The sequence below is a fragment of the Nuphar pumila genome, chromosome 2 (genome assembly GCF_984573655.1).
Source record: "Nuphar pumila chromosome 2, dmNupPumi1.hap1.1, whole genome shotgun sequence".
NCBI lineage: Eukaryota > Viridiplantae > Streptophyta > Magnoliopsida > Nymphaeales > Nymphaeaceae > Nuphar > Nuphar pumila.
The window spans coordinates 118,980,488-118,993,746 of record NC_143250.1 but is presented as its reverse complement, the minus strand read 5'-3'; positions in this window follow the sequence as shown (position 1 = coordinate 118,993,746).

Here is a 13,259-nt window from a genome sequence, read left to right as displayed (position 1 = left end):
CACTGACGCTCCAACCATGCCTCCACCATTAAAGCCGTGTTGGAAGGACATCTGCAACAAGAGGCAAGGGTATGGACCTGACTTTAGGCGTTAGAGACATCTTGTTGATGTGTTCCAGTCTCTCTCTCTCTCTCTCTCTTGGGTAGCCATTTGATGGAGGATATCATGAGTTTCCAAGTTTCTTAACAATGGTAGGCACCCATTAGCGCCCATGAAGTTGCTGTAACCGTTTTCAGCTTCGCATTGAACCCTTCTCTAATGGGTTCCCACTCCATGGTTGAGTCTGTTGGTGTTCATGAAGCTGCAAGTTTTGGGGCATCTGATCATTTAAAAAAAAAGAAAAGGGGTAAAAATGGTAATTTAAATACATAACCAAGAAGAGTTAAGAGTTAACTATGGTTAACTGGATGTAGGTTGACAGAAGCTGTGATCTGAGCATTTTTCCTAATATGTTAAGACACCTATTGTAAAAGTTTAAAAACCCAGGCGGTAATTTCACCATATGTAAATTTCAGTTATATAAATGTAATCCTTTTCCTTTCTGGATGAGTTTTCTACAGTATAACCAAGGGTCACCCTTGCCTCTTGAAAATAGTGGCACAAACGAGACGAACATAGTCAATGTCTCATCCAAATCTGACATGTTATTCTCTGATCATTAAATGAAGGTTTGAATGTGCATCCAAATTTGCTCAACTGAAACTTTTAAGGATTCAGATAGATTCAAATCAGTGCTTTATGTTGGACTTGATTTAGATTTGAATCAAAACCCAATCTGAGTATACTTTTTGCATATAAAGAACTTGTTTTTTATATTTTTTATCGGATCCATTATTACTACGTGTATACAGATTCGGTTCAACCCTACCTCTTTGGATATAATTAAGATTTGCATTAGAATCCACTGTCTAATTAAATTTTGGGTTCTTCCCTTAAAAAAAATTGGATTCAGATTCAAATATAGCATGATCCGACCTGTACACGATCTATTTATGCCCTTACTTGGAAGGCACCTTATCTAAACCAGAAGCCACCTGTGGGGCACCTTCATTTTAATGCATAAAATGGTTAGTTGGAAATAGGGAAGTAGAATCTAATGGAACCTACACCTCTGCCCCAAGGTTGACCTGGGCGAACGTGGTCGAAGGAGATTGAAAGGAATCTCCAAACCCTGTCCAGGTGATTTAGAGCCACTCAAGCAATGAAAAAACCCGTATAGCTATACCGAAGACCCGCTATGAACAACTGCTTGAACCTTACAGGTGGTCGGCCATTGCAGGGCTCCCAGGGGGATCAAGGGAGAGGAACCTCTCATACAAGTATATGTTTGAGAAGTTACAAGCTCAGTGGCCAATGATGTTCGGATTGACGCCATCTGTGCTTAGAGATAGGCTTTTCCTCATCTCAGTGAAATCTGAGAAATTCCGCATCCGCTCCCGTAGGGGAGAGCCTGGCGAGTTGCGGGCAGAATGTTGGTGACTAACCGATGGCATCCAGGGGCACTGATTTGGTTGGAAAGGAGCACCACTCTGCCTATGTGGATACAACTCTCCGACCTCTCCCCGGAGTTATGGTCGGAGGATGTTTATGAAATCATAGGGGTTGCAGTCAGGGGTGATTTTGTGGGTGTCGATGTGTACACCTGGAAAAGAGAACATTGTCATTTTGCCCAATCTCCTGCCATGAACACAGGTCTATCCTCTGTGATTCTCACTCTTACTGCACCATCAAACCTCCAGTATTTTTCTCGCAACTAAGTTGTCTTCTGACAACTACTTTCTTTGGGAATCACAATTTAAACCTTTGCTTAATAGTTTTGATCTAGTGGGCTTTGTTGATGGCACAAACCCATGTCCTAATAAGTTTCTACCGGCTGAACTTGGAAAAGAGGCTGCGATTAATCCAGCCTTTATTAAATAAAGGCAACAAGATCAGTTGCTCCTAGCTAGGATGGCTCATGTCTTCTTTATCCGAAGATGTGCACAGCCAAGTCATTGGCTTGTCTACCTCCTATGAAGTTTGGAACTCGTTGAGCCATCGCACATCAACTGACCATGGCCTCAAAACCCATTGCCGATGATGATCTCGTCATCTATATTTTTTCTGGACTACCTTGCATCTGAATATGGGTCATTCAAAACTTCAATAAACACTAGATCAGAACCTGTTTATTTGGATGAATTGCTAAGCTTACTTTTAATACATGAGGCACAACTAAATGACTCTGAATCTCAAGAAACCATTGTTCTTGCTGCCAACATAGCTCAGAGTTAGTTTCAAAACAAGGATAGAAATCAAAACTTCAATAACAATAGACACAAAGGATCTTATCAGCCACCGTTCAGAGGAAGAGGCCGTGGAAATGGTCGTTATTGTTGGATCATTTTTCGGATCACACAGTTTCACAACCGTCATCATGATATAAAACACGAAATAAATCAAGAAATACAGCAGTGTAAATAGCATGATTAACAGACGACCGAAACAGTAACAGGGAGCAAGCATGGCATTTTCCGCATCAGACCAAAATCCAGACGTCAGCATATAAACAACCATATGCACAGAACATAAAGAAAACAACAGGAACATGTTTAGTTTATGTAATAGGCTAAGGCGTACGAAAGTACTCCCCTTAGAGAAGATTCGCCCCCACATACTGTGCAGATCAGGGTCCGACGTCCTTCCCCCAGGATACAATAGCCACGACGAACCGAACGGTGCATTCCGGTGGATCGTCCTTCGAAAACAGCTTCTTTGAACCATAGTTGCAGAACAACCCCTTTCGAGATAACTCACAAGAAAGAGAGAGAAAGTAAAAAGGGAGATGGGAAATCGCAGAACTCTTCTTTAGAACCCAGAGAGTCTGTCTTAGCATATCCGTAACTCCACCCCTGACCACGCTTTTATAACTCACGAACGGTTATGAAACGTGGAAGGAGCTCGTTACAGAATCCGAGGGGACGTGATCCGTTAACGGACTTCGAAAGATCGAGATCCGTTACGGAATCCGAATTTCAATAACGGGCACGGAATCCGAGGAGTCGTGACCTGTTATCCATTCTCATAACCCGTTACCGAATCCAAATCCAAAGAAACTTTGGTTAAAAAGGTACTTTGTCTTGATTGGATATGGCCCTAAAGGGCCAATTACCTGAGCCCGAGCCCGAGCCTGAGCCCGGCTCGGCTCGGCTCGGCACGGCACGGCACGACACGACACGGCGCGGCGGGCGAGCGCGCGCGTGTGTGTGTGTGGTGGTCATCTCACTCTCTTGTTCTCAAGAACAAGTGTATGAGTTCTCAAGTGGCTTATAAAGCCCACAGAAAACTCAAGCACAAGCAATGTGGGACTATTCCACCTCATCAAGACCACCTCTTTCAAAACAGCCCAGTTTCTTCTTTAAATTCTCTCTCCCTTCCTTCTTACACCTAACATTCCCCCACAAATTCAAAGAATGAAACGGGAGGAAACCAAGATGCAAGATGAGACAATCTGCAACAGGACATATCATGCTTTCAGCAATGGTACCTTCCGGTTTGAACCACTACCTTAGTTGACTAACTTTACCCCCACAGGAACGAAGTGAACTGAAGTCTTGAACTTGAACCTTTGGTGTAAGAGTGTCCATCAGCAACAACATGATAAAGGTTCTGGTTGTAATCTTTAGGGGCGGCGCGTTAAAGGCCATGCGCCCGAATCTTGTTTCATGAGTGACTTCAGGAATAACCCAATTCCTTGAACTACGGCCACACAATCACACTCACATAGGTGGGCTTCTCAAAGATGCACTGCTAACATCTCGCCTTGAAAGCTTTGAACTCATTCAGAGTTTTAACTCTTCCTTAACTTGTAGCTACAGCACCTTTCCAGAGTAAATAGGGGAACAGACACAGATACATAGTATCATATAAATAAGGTGCTATCCAGTTCACCCTACAGCTTGTTATTACCACATTGAACCTACTTTGTGGGATCTCCACTCAGATAGGTTGGGTTGCTACTGCAGATGAACTACTGATGGGTTTCAGTCTCATCCCCTCTCTGGATTTTAGGACTAAAGACTTATCTAGTCCTTTCGTTAATGGATCAGCTGTGTTCTCTTTGGATCCAACATAGTCCACAGCAACCACTAACTGAGACACTAGTTCCCTTACAGATTTTATTCTGACTTGAATATGTCTCCTCTGCTTTTGGTTATATTTTGTGCTTTTAATCTTTGCAATTGTGGCCATATTGTCACAATGCACAAATATCGCAGGAATTGGCTTGCACATTAAAGGAAGTTCCTCAAGAAGTCCCTTTAACCATTCAGCTTCCAATCCTGTGACATCTAAAGCACAGAGTTCAGCCTCAAAAGTAGACCGAGACAAGATGGTCTGCTTTACTGATCTCCAAGCGACTGCGCCGCCACCCAAGGTAAATACATACCCTGTCACGCCATAACTGCCAGAGTTCATGGCTATCCAGCTCGCATCACTATATCCCTCAAGAACTGCAGGGAATCTCTTGTAATGCAAACTCAAGGAAATGGTTCCTTTCAGGTATCTAAGTACCATGTCCAATGCCTTCCAATGAGTGTGATTTGGACAACTTGTGTATCTACTTAATTTTGTCACGGAGAATGAAATATCTGGTCTCGTGCAATTTGCAAGATACATCAAACTTCCAATAATCTGGGAATACCTCAATTGAGACACAGGAACACCAGTCGTATTCTTATGAAGAGGGATAGAAGGGTCATATGGAGTTGCTACAGAACTCCCTTGGTTATAGCCAAATTTCACAAGTACTTTTTCAACAAAGTGAGATTGTGAAATGGTTAACCCTTCAACTGAACGAGTCAGCTTTAAGCCTAAGATCACATTTGCAACACCCATATCCTTCATATCAAACTTACTACTAAGAAACGACTTTGTCTCATTAACAATTCCTATATTGGAACCAAACAAAAGAATGTCATCAACATACAGACATAAAATAATACAACCATCACTTTTAACTTTACAATAGACACACTTATCAGATTCATTGACAACAAAGCCAAATGATAAGATAATATTATCAAACTTTTCATGCCATTGTTTAGGGGCTTGTTTTAGTCCATATAATGACTTAACAAGTCTACAAACTTTATCTTCATTACCAGGAGCCACATAACCCTCAGGTTGATCCATATAGATATTTTCTTCAAAATCACCATGCAAGAAAGCGGTCTTCACGTCCATTTGATGGACCGAGAGATCATAAATGGAAGCCAGTGCAATAAGCACCCTAATAGTGGTCATCCGGGTAACCGGAGAATAGGTATCAAAATAGTCTATTCCCTCCTTTTGTTTGAACCCCTTGGCAACCAGTCTCGCCTTGTACTTGTCATTGGATCCATCTGGTTTCAACTTCTTCTTAAAGATCCATTTGCACCCAACTGTGGAACTACCACGAGGGAGGTCAACCAGTTCCCAAGTACCATTAGAGATAATGGAGTCCATTTCACTCTTGATGGCATCTTTCCAATGCTTTGCTTCAGGTGAAGCCATTGCATCTCAGAAAGTGGGAGGATCATCTTCGATAAGGTAAGTGATAAAGTCACTTCCCAAATCCTTGGTAATCCTTGGTCTCTTGCTCCTTCTAGGTTCAACTACTTCCTCAGACTCACCGGGTCTAGGATGAGAACAAGATGGTTCTACCCCCACATATGTCATCCTTTCCACATGTTCGGGAATGAAACCAAAAGTTGAAGGTATATCTAAAGAAGACAGATTCTGAGGTACACCAACTTTCATGGGAAATACATCCTCAAAGAATGTAGCTTCTCGAAGCTCTACAATAGAGTTAACATCTATGCCAGATATCTCAGACTTAATTGCTAAGAACTTGTAGGCATAGCTGTTCTCTACATAACCCAAAAAGACAACATCTACTGTTTTAGGACCTAGCTTCTTCCTATTGTGTTTTGGGACAAGTACCTTAGCTAGGCACCCCCACACTTTAAGGTATTTTAAGCTAGCTTTCCTATTTCTCCAGAGTTCGAAAGGGCTACTATCCTTATGTTTCTGAGGTACTCTATTCAGAATATGGTAAGCCGTATTCAGAGCATCCCCCCACATATAGGTAGGTAATCCAGAACTCCCAAGTAGAGTATTTATCATGTCAGTTAGGGTTCTATTCTTTCTTTCTGCAATCCCATTGGATTGAGGAGAATATGGAGCAGTAAACTCATGAACTCTTCCAACAGATTTACAATATTCATCGAGTTTATTAGAGGTATATTCTTCTCCTCTATCAGACCTCAATCTTTTAAGTTTTCTACCAGTTTGTGTTTCTGCTTCATTCTTAAAATTAAGAAACTTATCAAAAGCTTCTTTTTTGATTTTAGCAGATACACATAACAGTATTTAGTGCCATCATCTATAAAAGTGATAAAATACTTTTTATGATTTCTGGTTAATACTTCATTAAACTCACAGATATCTGTATGCACCAGATCCAATATTTCAGAATCTCTAACAATCGTATGGAAAGGTTTCGTACATTGTTTTGCTTGCATACAAATTTCACATTTTTTAGTTTTATCAATAGAATGCTCAAGAATCATTTTCAAGTTCATTATGCGTTTCACAGAGTTGAAATTCACATAACCTAATCTATTATGCCATAAGTCAGATGATTCTATGTTATATGCAATATTAGACAATGAATCAAAAGAAACATCATTTTCTAATTTATCACTGCAAACATGTTCAACACGAAGTTTAAATAAACCATCATCTAAATACCCCTTGCCAATAAAAGTTCTAGAATGTAAAATAACAACTTTATTACATTTAAAGTTAAATTCATAACCCTCTCTAACAAGACATGAACCACTTAGAATGTTCCTCCTAACTACAGGCACATGGTGCACTCTGTGTAAAGATAGAACTCGTCCTGAAGGAAACTTCAGATCAACGCGTCCAATCCCTAACACCTTTGCAGCCGTTGAATTGCCCATAGTCACGGATCTGCCTGCAGCAGCCTGGTATGAGACAAAGACAGACTTATCAACACAAATGTGCACATTAGCCCCAGTGTCAACCAGCCACTCAGTTGGCTCATAAACGTGATAGATTTGTGGGTTAACAGAAACATACCCAGTACTGGTCCCAACGACCTCAGTCACCATGTTGACTTGAGGCGTTCCGTTTGTGGTCCCATGAGCTTTGGCCTTCTTGGAAGGACATTCCTTAGCCCAGTGCCCAACCTGCCCACAGTTCCAGCACGGTTTGTTCTTTGCCTTTTTCTGGATTTTGGCTTTAGGTTTAAACTGGTTTTTCATTGCAGATTTCGATTTTTGTCTTTTGCCCTTAAAAGCTCCGGTCATCATGTTCACCTTAGGTGGTTCAGTTGGCATCACGATCTGTTTCTGACTCCTATGCTCCTCTTCAATGGCAATGGCTACCATAAAATCATCTAGGGAAATTTTTCCTCTACGGTGCTTGAGAGACATACCGAAGTCTACCCAAGACTTAGGAAATTTCTCTACGATGGTCATAACTTGAAACTTCTCAGGAAGTTTCATTTCAGCCTCAGCCAAACTATGGAGCAGTAGCAGAAACTCGTGTGCCTGCTCAGTGACCGACTTGCCTTCTACCATCTGATATTTCAGAAACTTGGCAACAGAGTACTTTTCAAGACCTTGGTCTTCGGTATTGTACTTCTTGTCAAGTTGATCCCATAGACCCTTAGTAGTGGTAGACGAAGAACAGTACACATCGAACAATGTGTTGGACAGAGCCAACAGTATGCAACCACGACATATATTGTCCTTTTCTTTCCACTCTACAGCCGCAGTGACTGCAGAAGGGTCAGGGTTAGTATCAGACACCGAAGGACAGACGATTTCCAGAACATTCAACAACCCTATCGTAGTGAACCAGATCTTCATGCGTTGCTGCCAACGCTTGAAGTTCTGACCGGCAAACTTTTCTGGCATACCAGACATGTCCACTTTTGGTATAAACGCAGAAGAAGACGACATGCTTGGAATCTTCTATAAGACTGTTGGATCATTTTTCGGATCACACAGTTTCACAACCGTCATCATGATATAAAACACGAAATAAATCAAGAAATACAACAGTGTAAATAGCATGATTAACAGACGACCAAAACAGTAACAGGGAGCAAGCATGGCATTTTCCGCATCAGACCAAAATCCAGACGTCAGCATATAAACAACCATATGCACAGAACATAAAGAAAACAACAGGAACATGTTTAGTTTATGTAATAGGCTAAGGCGTACGAAAGTACTCCCCTTAGAGAAGATTCGCCCCCACATACTGTGCAGATCAGGGTCCGGCGTCCTTCCCCCAGGATACAATAGCCACAACGAACCGAACGGTGCACTTCGGTGGATCGTCCTTCGAAAACAGTCTCTTCGAACCACAGTTGCAGAACAACCCCTTTCGGGATAACTCACAGGAAAGAGAGAGAAAGTAAAAAGGGAGATGGGAAATCACAGAACTCTTCTTCAGAACCCAGAGAGTCTGTCTTAGCATATCCGTAACCCCACCCCTGACCACGCTTTTATAACCCACGAACGGTTATGAAACGTGGAAGGAGCTCGTTACAGAATCCGAGGGGACGTGATCCGTTAACGGACTTCGAAAGATTGAGATCCGTTACGGAATCCAAAGTTTCATAACGGGCACGGAATTCGAGGAGTCGTGACCCGTTATCCATTCCCATAACCCGTTACCGAATCCAAATCCAAAGAAACTTTGGGTAAAAAGGTACTTTGTCTTGATTGGATATGGCCCTAAAGGGCCAATTACCCGAACCCGAGCCCGACCCAGCTCGGCTCGGCACGGCATGGCACGACACGACACGACACGGCGCGGCGCGGAGGGCAGGCGCGCGCGCGCGTGTGTGTGTGGTGGTCATCCCACTCTCTTGTTCTCAAGAACAAGTGTATGAGTTCTCAAGTGGCTTATAAAGCCCACAGAAAACTCAAGCACAAGCAGTGTGGGACTATTCCACCTCATCAAGACCACCTCTTTCAAAACAACCCAGTTTCTTCTTTGAATTCTCTCTCCCTTCCTTCTTACACCTAACAGTTATTACCGAAACAATAATCAAGGGCGTCAAAATGATAGCTCAATACCCAACAACAAAGGAAATCAATCAAGTATAATCTGTCAAGCTTGTGGAAAACATGGTCATGGTGCTTTGCAATGTTACTCATATAGCTTTCAGAAAAATGATAGCCCAGTCGAAGCTTATCAAGCATCTTCATATCCTCCTTTTGATGATGGGACATGGTATCGTGACTCTGGTGCTACACACCATATTACGTCAGACCTCAACAACCTCTCGGTGCACTCGGATTACCATGGATCAGACTCAGTAAAGGTTGGCAATGGTAATGAAATATCAATCAAACATATTGGTGACTTCTATCTATTATCTTCTTTCAATTCTAAGTTTATGCTAAAAAAATGTCTTGCATGTTCCTGATATAACTTGTAAGCTATTATCGGTTCATAAATTTAGCACAAATAATAATGTTTACTTTGAGTTTCATCCTAGCATTTGCTATATTAAGGATCGCAAGACGGGCAGAGTTATGTTGCAGGGAGAAAGCAATAATGGCTTGTATCCAATCAAGCTCATGAGCGACAAAAGAGCATTTTTGGGAGAAAGAACCTCATCAGTTCAATGGCATAAGCGACTGGAGCATCCAACCTTCAAAATTGTTCATGCTCTTATAAATAAATTTGGGTTACCTATTTTGCACAGAGCCAGAAATAATGTTTGTGAAGAGTGCCAACTTGGCAAGAGTCATGCTTTACCTTTTGAGTCTGCTACTTATCCAGTTTTTGGGGCTTTAGACAGTATAGTTTCTGATGTGTGGGGTCCATCCCCAGTTCCGTCTACTCGAGGTCATCATTATTATTTACATTTTATGGATGTATTCTCCAGGTTTACGTGGATTTATATTATCTCTTAAAAATCAAAAGTTTTAAAAGTTTTTAAACGCTTCAAAGTTCTTGTTGAAAATATATTTGGAAGGCATATTAAGTATATGCAAACGGATTGGGGAGGTGAATATCGTTCAGTGTCTACCCTTCTGACTTCATGTGGCATTCAACATAGAGTATCTTGTCCACATATTCATGAACAAAATGGTCTTGCTGAACGTAAACACAAACATATTGTGGAGACAGGTCTAACTCTTTTTGCTCAGTCAAGACTTCCTTCAAAATATTGGGATTATGCTTTTACAACTACCGTTTATCTTATTAACCGTATGTCGTCCGATACGCTCAAAATGAAATCTCCATATGAAGTGTTGTTTTAAAAGCGCCTGAATTATCACTTTCTCAAGGTGTTTGGGTGTGCGTGCCTTCCTTGCATAAGGCCATACATAAAACATAAACTTGATTTTCGGAGTAGTAAATGTGTGTTTTTTTGGTACAGTCATCAACACAAAGGCTATATATGTTTTGATTTGCACACTCACAAGGTGATTATTTCCCGTAATGTGGTATTTGATAAGAGTGTATACTCTTTTAAACAAACACCTCTACAACAACCACTCCCTCAACCTGTCCTAATTCCCTACTCAAGCCCTATCCCAACTGGATCTATTAATCCTCAAGAGTGTTCCACTGAGATTACTCCCTCTACGACTGTCCCTATATCTAGTGGAACACTTGCACTGCATCTTCCTCCTGACCCAGATACCAGCACTACCCTACCCATCTCATCACCTACTATTGTGAACCTCCTCCACCCTCTCATGTCCATTATATGGTGTCCCGCTCGCAAACAGAATCTCTTAAACCCCGAGCTTTCTTAGTTTTTCCTCATTCCCTACCTGAGGCTCTCCTTGTCGAATCTTCTACTGATTTAGAACCCACATCTTTTCTCCAAGTCAACAAACATCCTCATTGGTGTCAAGTTATGTCCTCAAGGTTTACAACTCTTTTACAAAATCACACTTGGGTCCTCGTTCCTCCCCAAGCCAACAAAAATATTGTAGGGTGTAAATGGATTTTTAAAGTCAAACTCAAAGTCGATGGGTCCTTAGAACGCTACAAAGCTCTTCTTGTTGCCAAGGGCTTCACCCAGGAAGATGGATTATATTACTTTGAGACCTTTAGCCCAGTCATTAAGCCTCTCACAGTTCAGATTATTTTAAGTTTAGTTGTCTCTTGGGGTTGGCCCGTTCACCAACTTGATGTTAGTAATGCCTTTCTTCATGGGACTCTGAACGAAGAAGTATATATGGCTCAGCCACCAGGTTCCATGAATCCTTGTCATCTAGATTATGTATGTTGACTAAGCAGAGCTATATATGGTCTCAAGCAAGCCTCACGTGCATGGTTTCATCGCCTGAGTGAGTTTTTAGTCAGAATGGGCTTTTATATCTCCAAAATAGACACTTCACTATTTATTAAATTTGTTGGTTCCGTCACCTTATTTATGATGATATATGTTGATGACATTTTGATCACTGGTAGCAGTCCTATGGCTATTCAACATCTTCTTCAACTTCTTTCAGCAGAATTTGCAGTTCACAATTTGGGTCCTCTTTATTTCTTTCTCGACATTGAGGCTACTTCTACTCCTGAAGGACTCCTCCTCTCGCAAGGCAAGTATATTGTTGATTTGTTGCACAAGATGAAGATGGATGGTGCCAAGCCAGTCTCCATGCTGCTCTCTCCTTCTAACAAGTTATCGATGAGTGATGGGGAACCACTTTCTAATCCCACTCAATATCGACAAACCGTTGGGACTTTGTAATACCTAACAATGACTCGTCCGGACTTAGCCTACTCAGTGAACAAGCTATGCCAGTACATGCATCAACCCACCATCACTCATTGGTCTGCGGTTAAACGGGTTTTAAGGTATTTGAAACACTCTCACTCATGGTCTATTACTTTAACGTTCGTGACGTCTATGCCTCACTGCCTTCTCGGATGCTGATTGGGCTGAAAATGTTGATGATCGTAAATCCACTGGCGACTACACTATTTTTTTTGGAGACTCTTATTTCTTGGTCTGCCCGCAAACAATGTATTGTTTCTCGATCAAGCATTGAAGCAAAATATCGAGCCTTAGCCTCTTCTACAGCAGAATTATTATGGATTCAATACCTTCTTTCAGATCTTCGTTTACCGTTGCCTATTTCAACCATCCTTTGGTGTGATAATCTCGGAGCTACTTACATGGCTGCAAATCCGGTTTTTCACAATCGCAGCAAACATATTGAAATTGACTATCATTTTGTCCGGGATCATGTTGCCAAGCGCCATCTCCACGCTTACACTAATGATCAATTGACTGATATCATGACCAAGCCCCTCAACTCTGTCTGTTACACTTTTCTTCGAGAAGGGGGGGGGGGGATGTTAAGGATATTAGGAGTGGACCAATATTAGATCCAACTCAATGTAATAAAGAAAAGATAAGCATGTATGCATGTGTAACAGCCAAGAGAGATAGGGTAACGTCTAAGGATATGGATGTATCTCATTGCCATATCTCCTTGATTTATGAAGATATCCAAGGCAAGCTGTTGATGTAAAACCTATTAATGAAACCTCCTCTAGGGAAATATGCAATAGAGTGAGAGATAAATTAACCGTGGACTTAGGTTGTTAACAACTGAACCATGTTAATTGGTCATACCTCTGCAAGATACAACCAAACTCTTTCATTAGGTCCTAAACCGGCAGAAGGACAGCAACAGGGCTAGTCACAGGTGTGGATCTCCCGCAGACACACAAGAAAGACGAAAGGAGAGCTCCATCCACAACAGGGCAATCTGTTTGGTTCTCTCCAAGGGACAAAATGAAAAGATGATGTTGAGGGAGCTAGCCTAGAGAATATGGGGGAACGAACAAAACATATTTGTTTTAAAAAACCAACAGAAAACAAGGGTGGAGAAAACCATCGCTGGTGTTCAGGCACAAGAGATTGGGACCGACTGAACGAAGGATATTTCCATTCTTCAATTTGTTAAAGCCAAAGAACAGACATGGAGCGTGAGAAAGGAAGCATTTGGGGAAAACATGCCCCCACGACCAGAGCCAAAGGCAGAGGAGAGACAGACGGTGTCGAAGGCCGCGATATAGGTGGTAGATTTGTCGCATCCCAACCTCGTTTGCAGGTTGACATGAAAGAGCAAGGGCGGGAACCAGGACGAGGATCCTGAGAAACCCGTCAAATCTTCGCAACTTGAAAGAGAGAGAATGAAATGGGTGTCATGAAA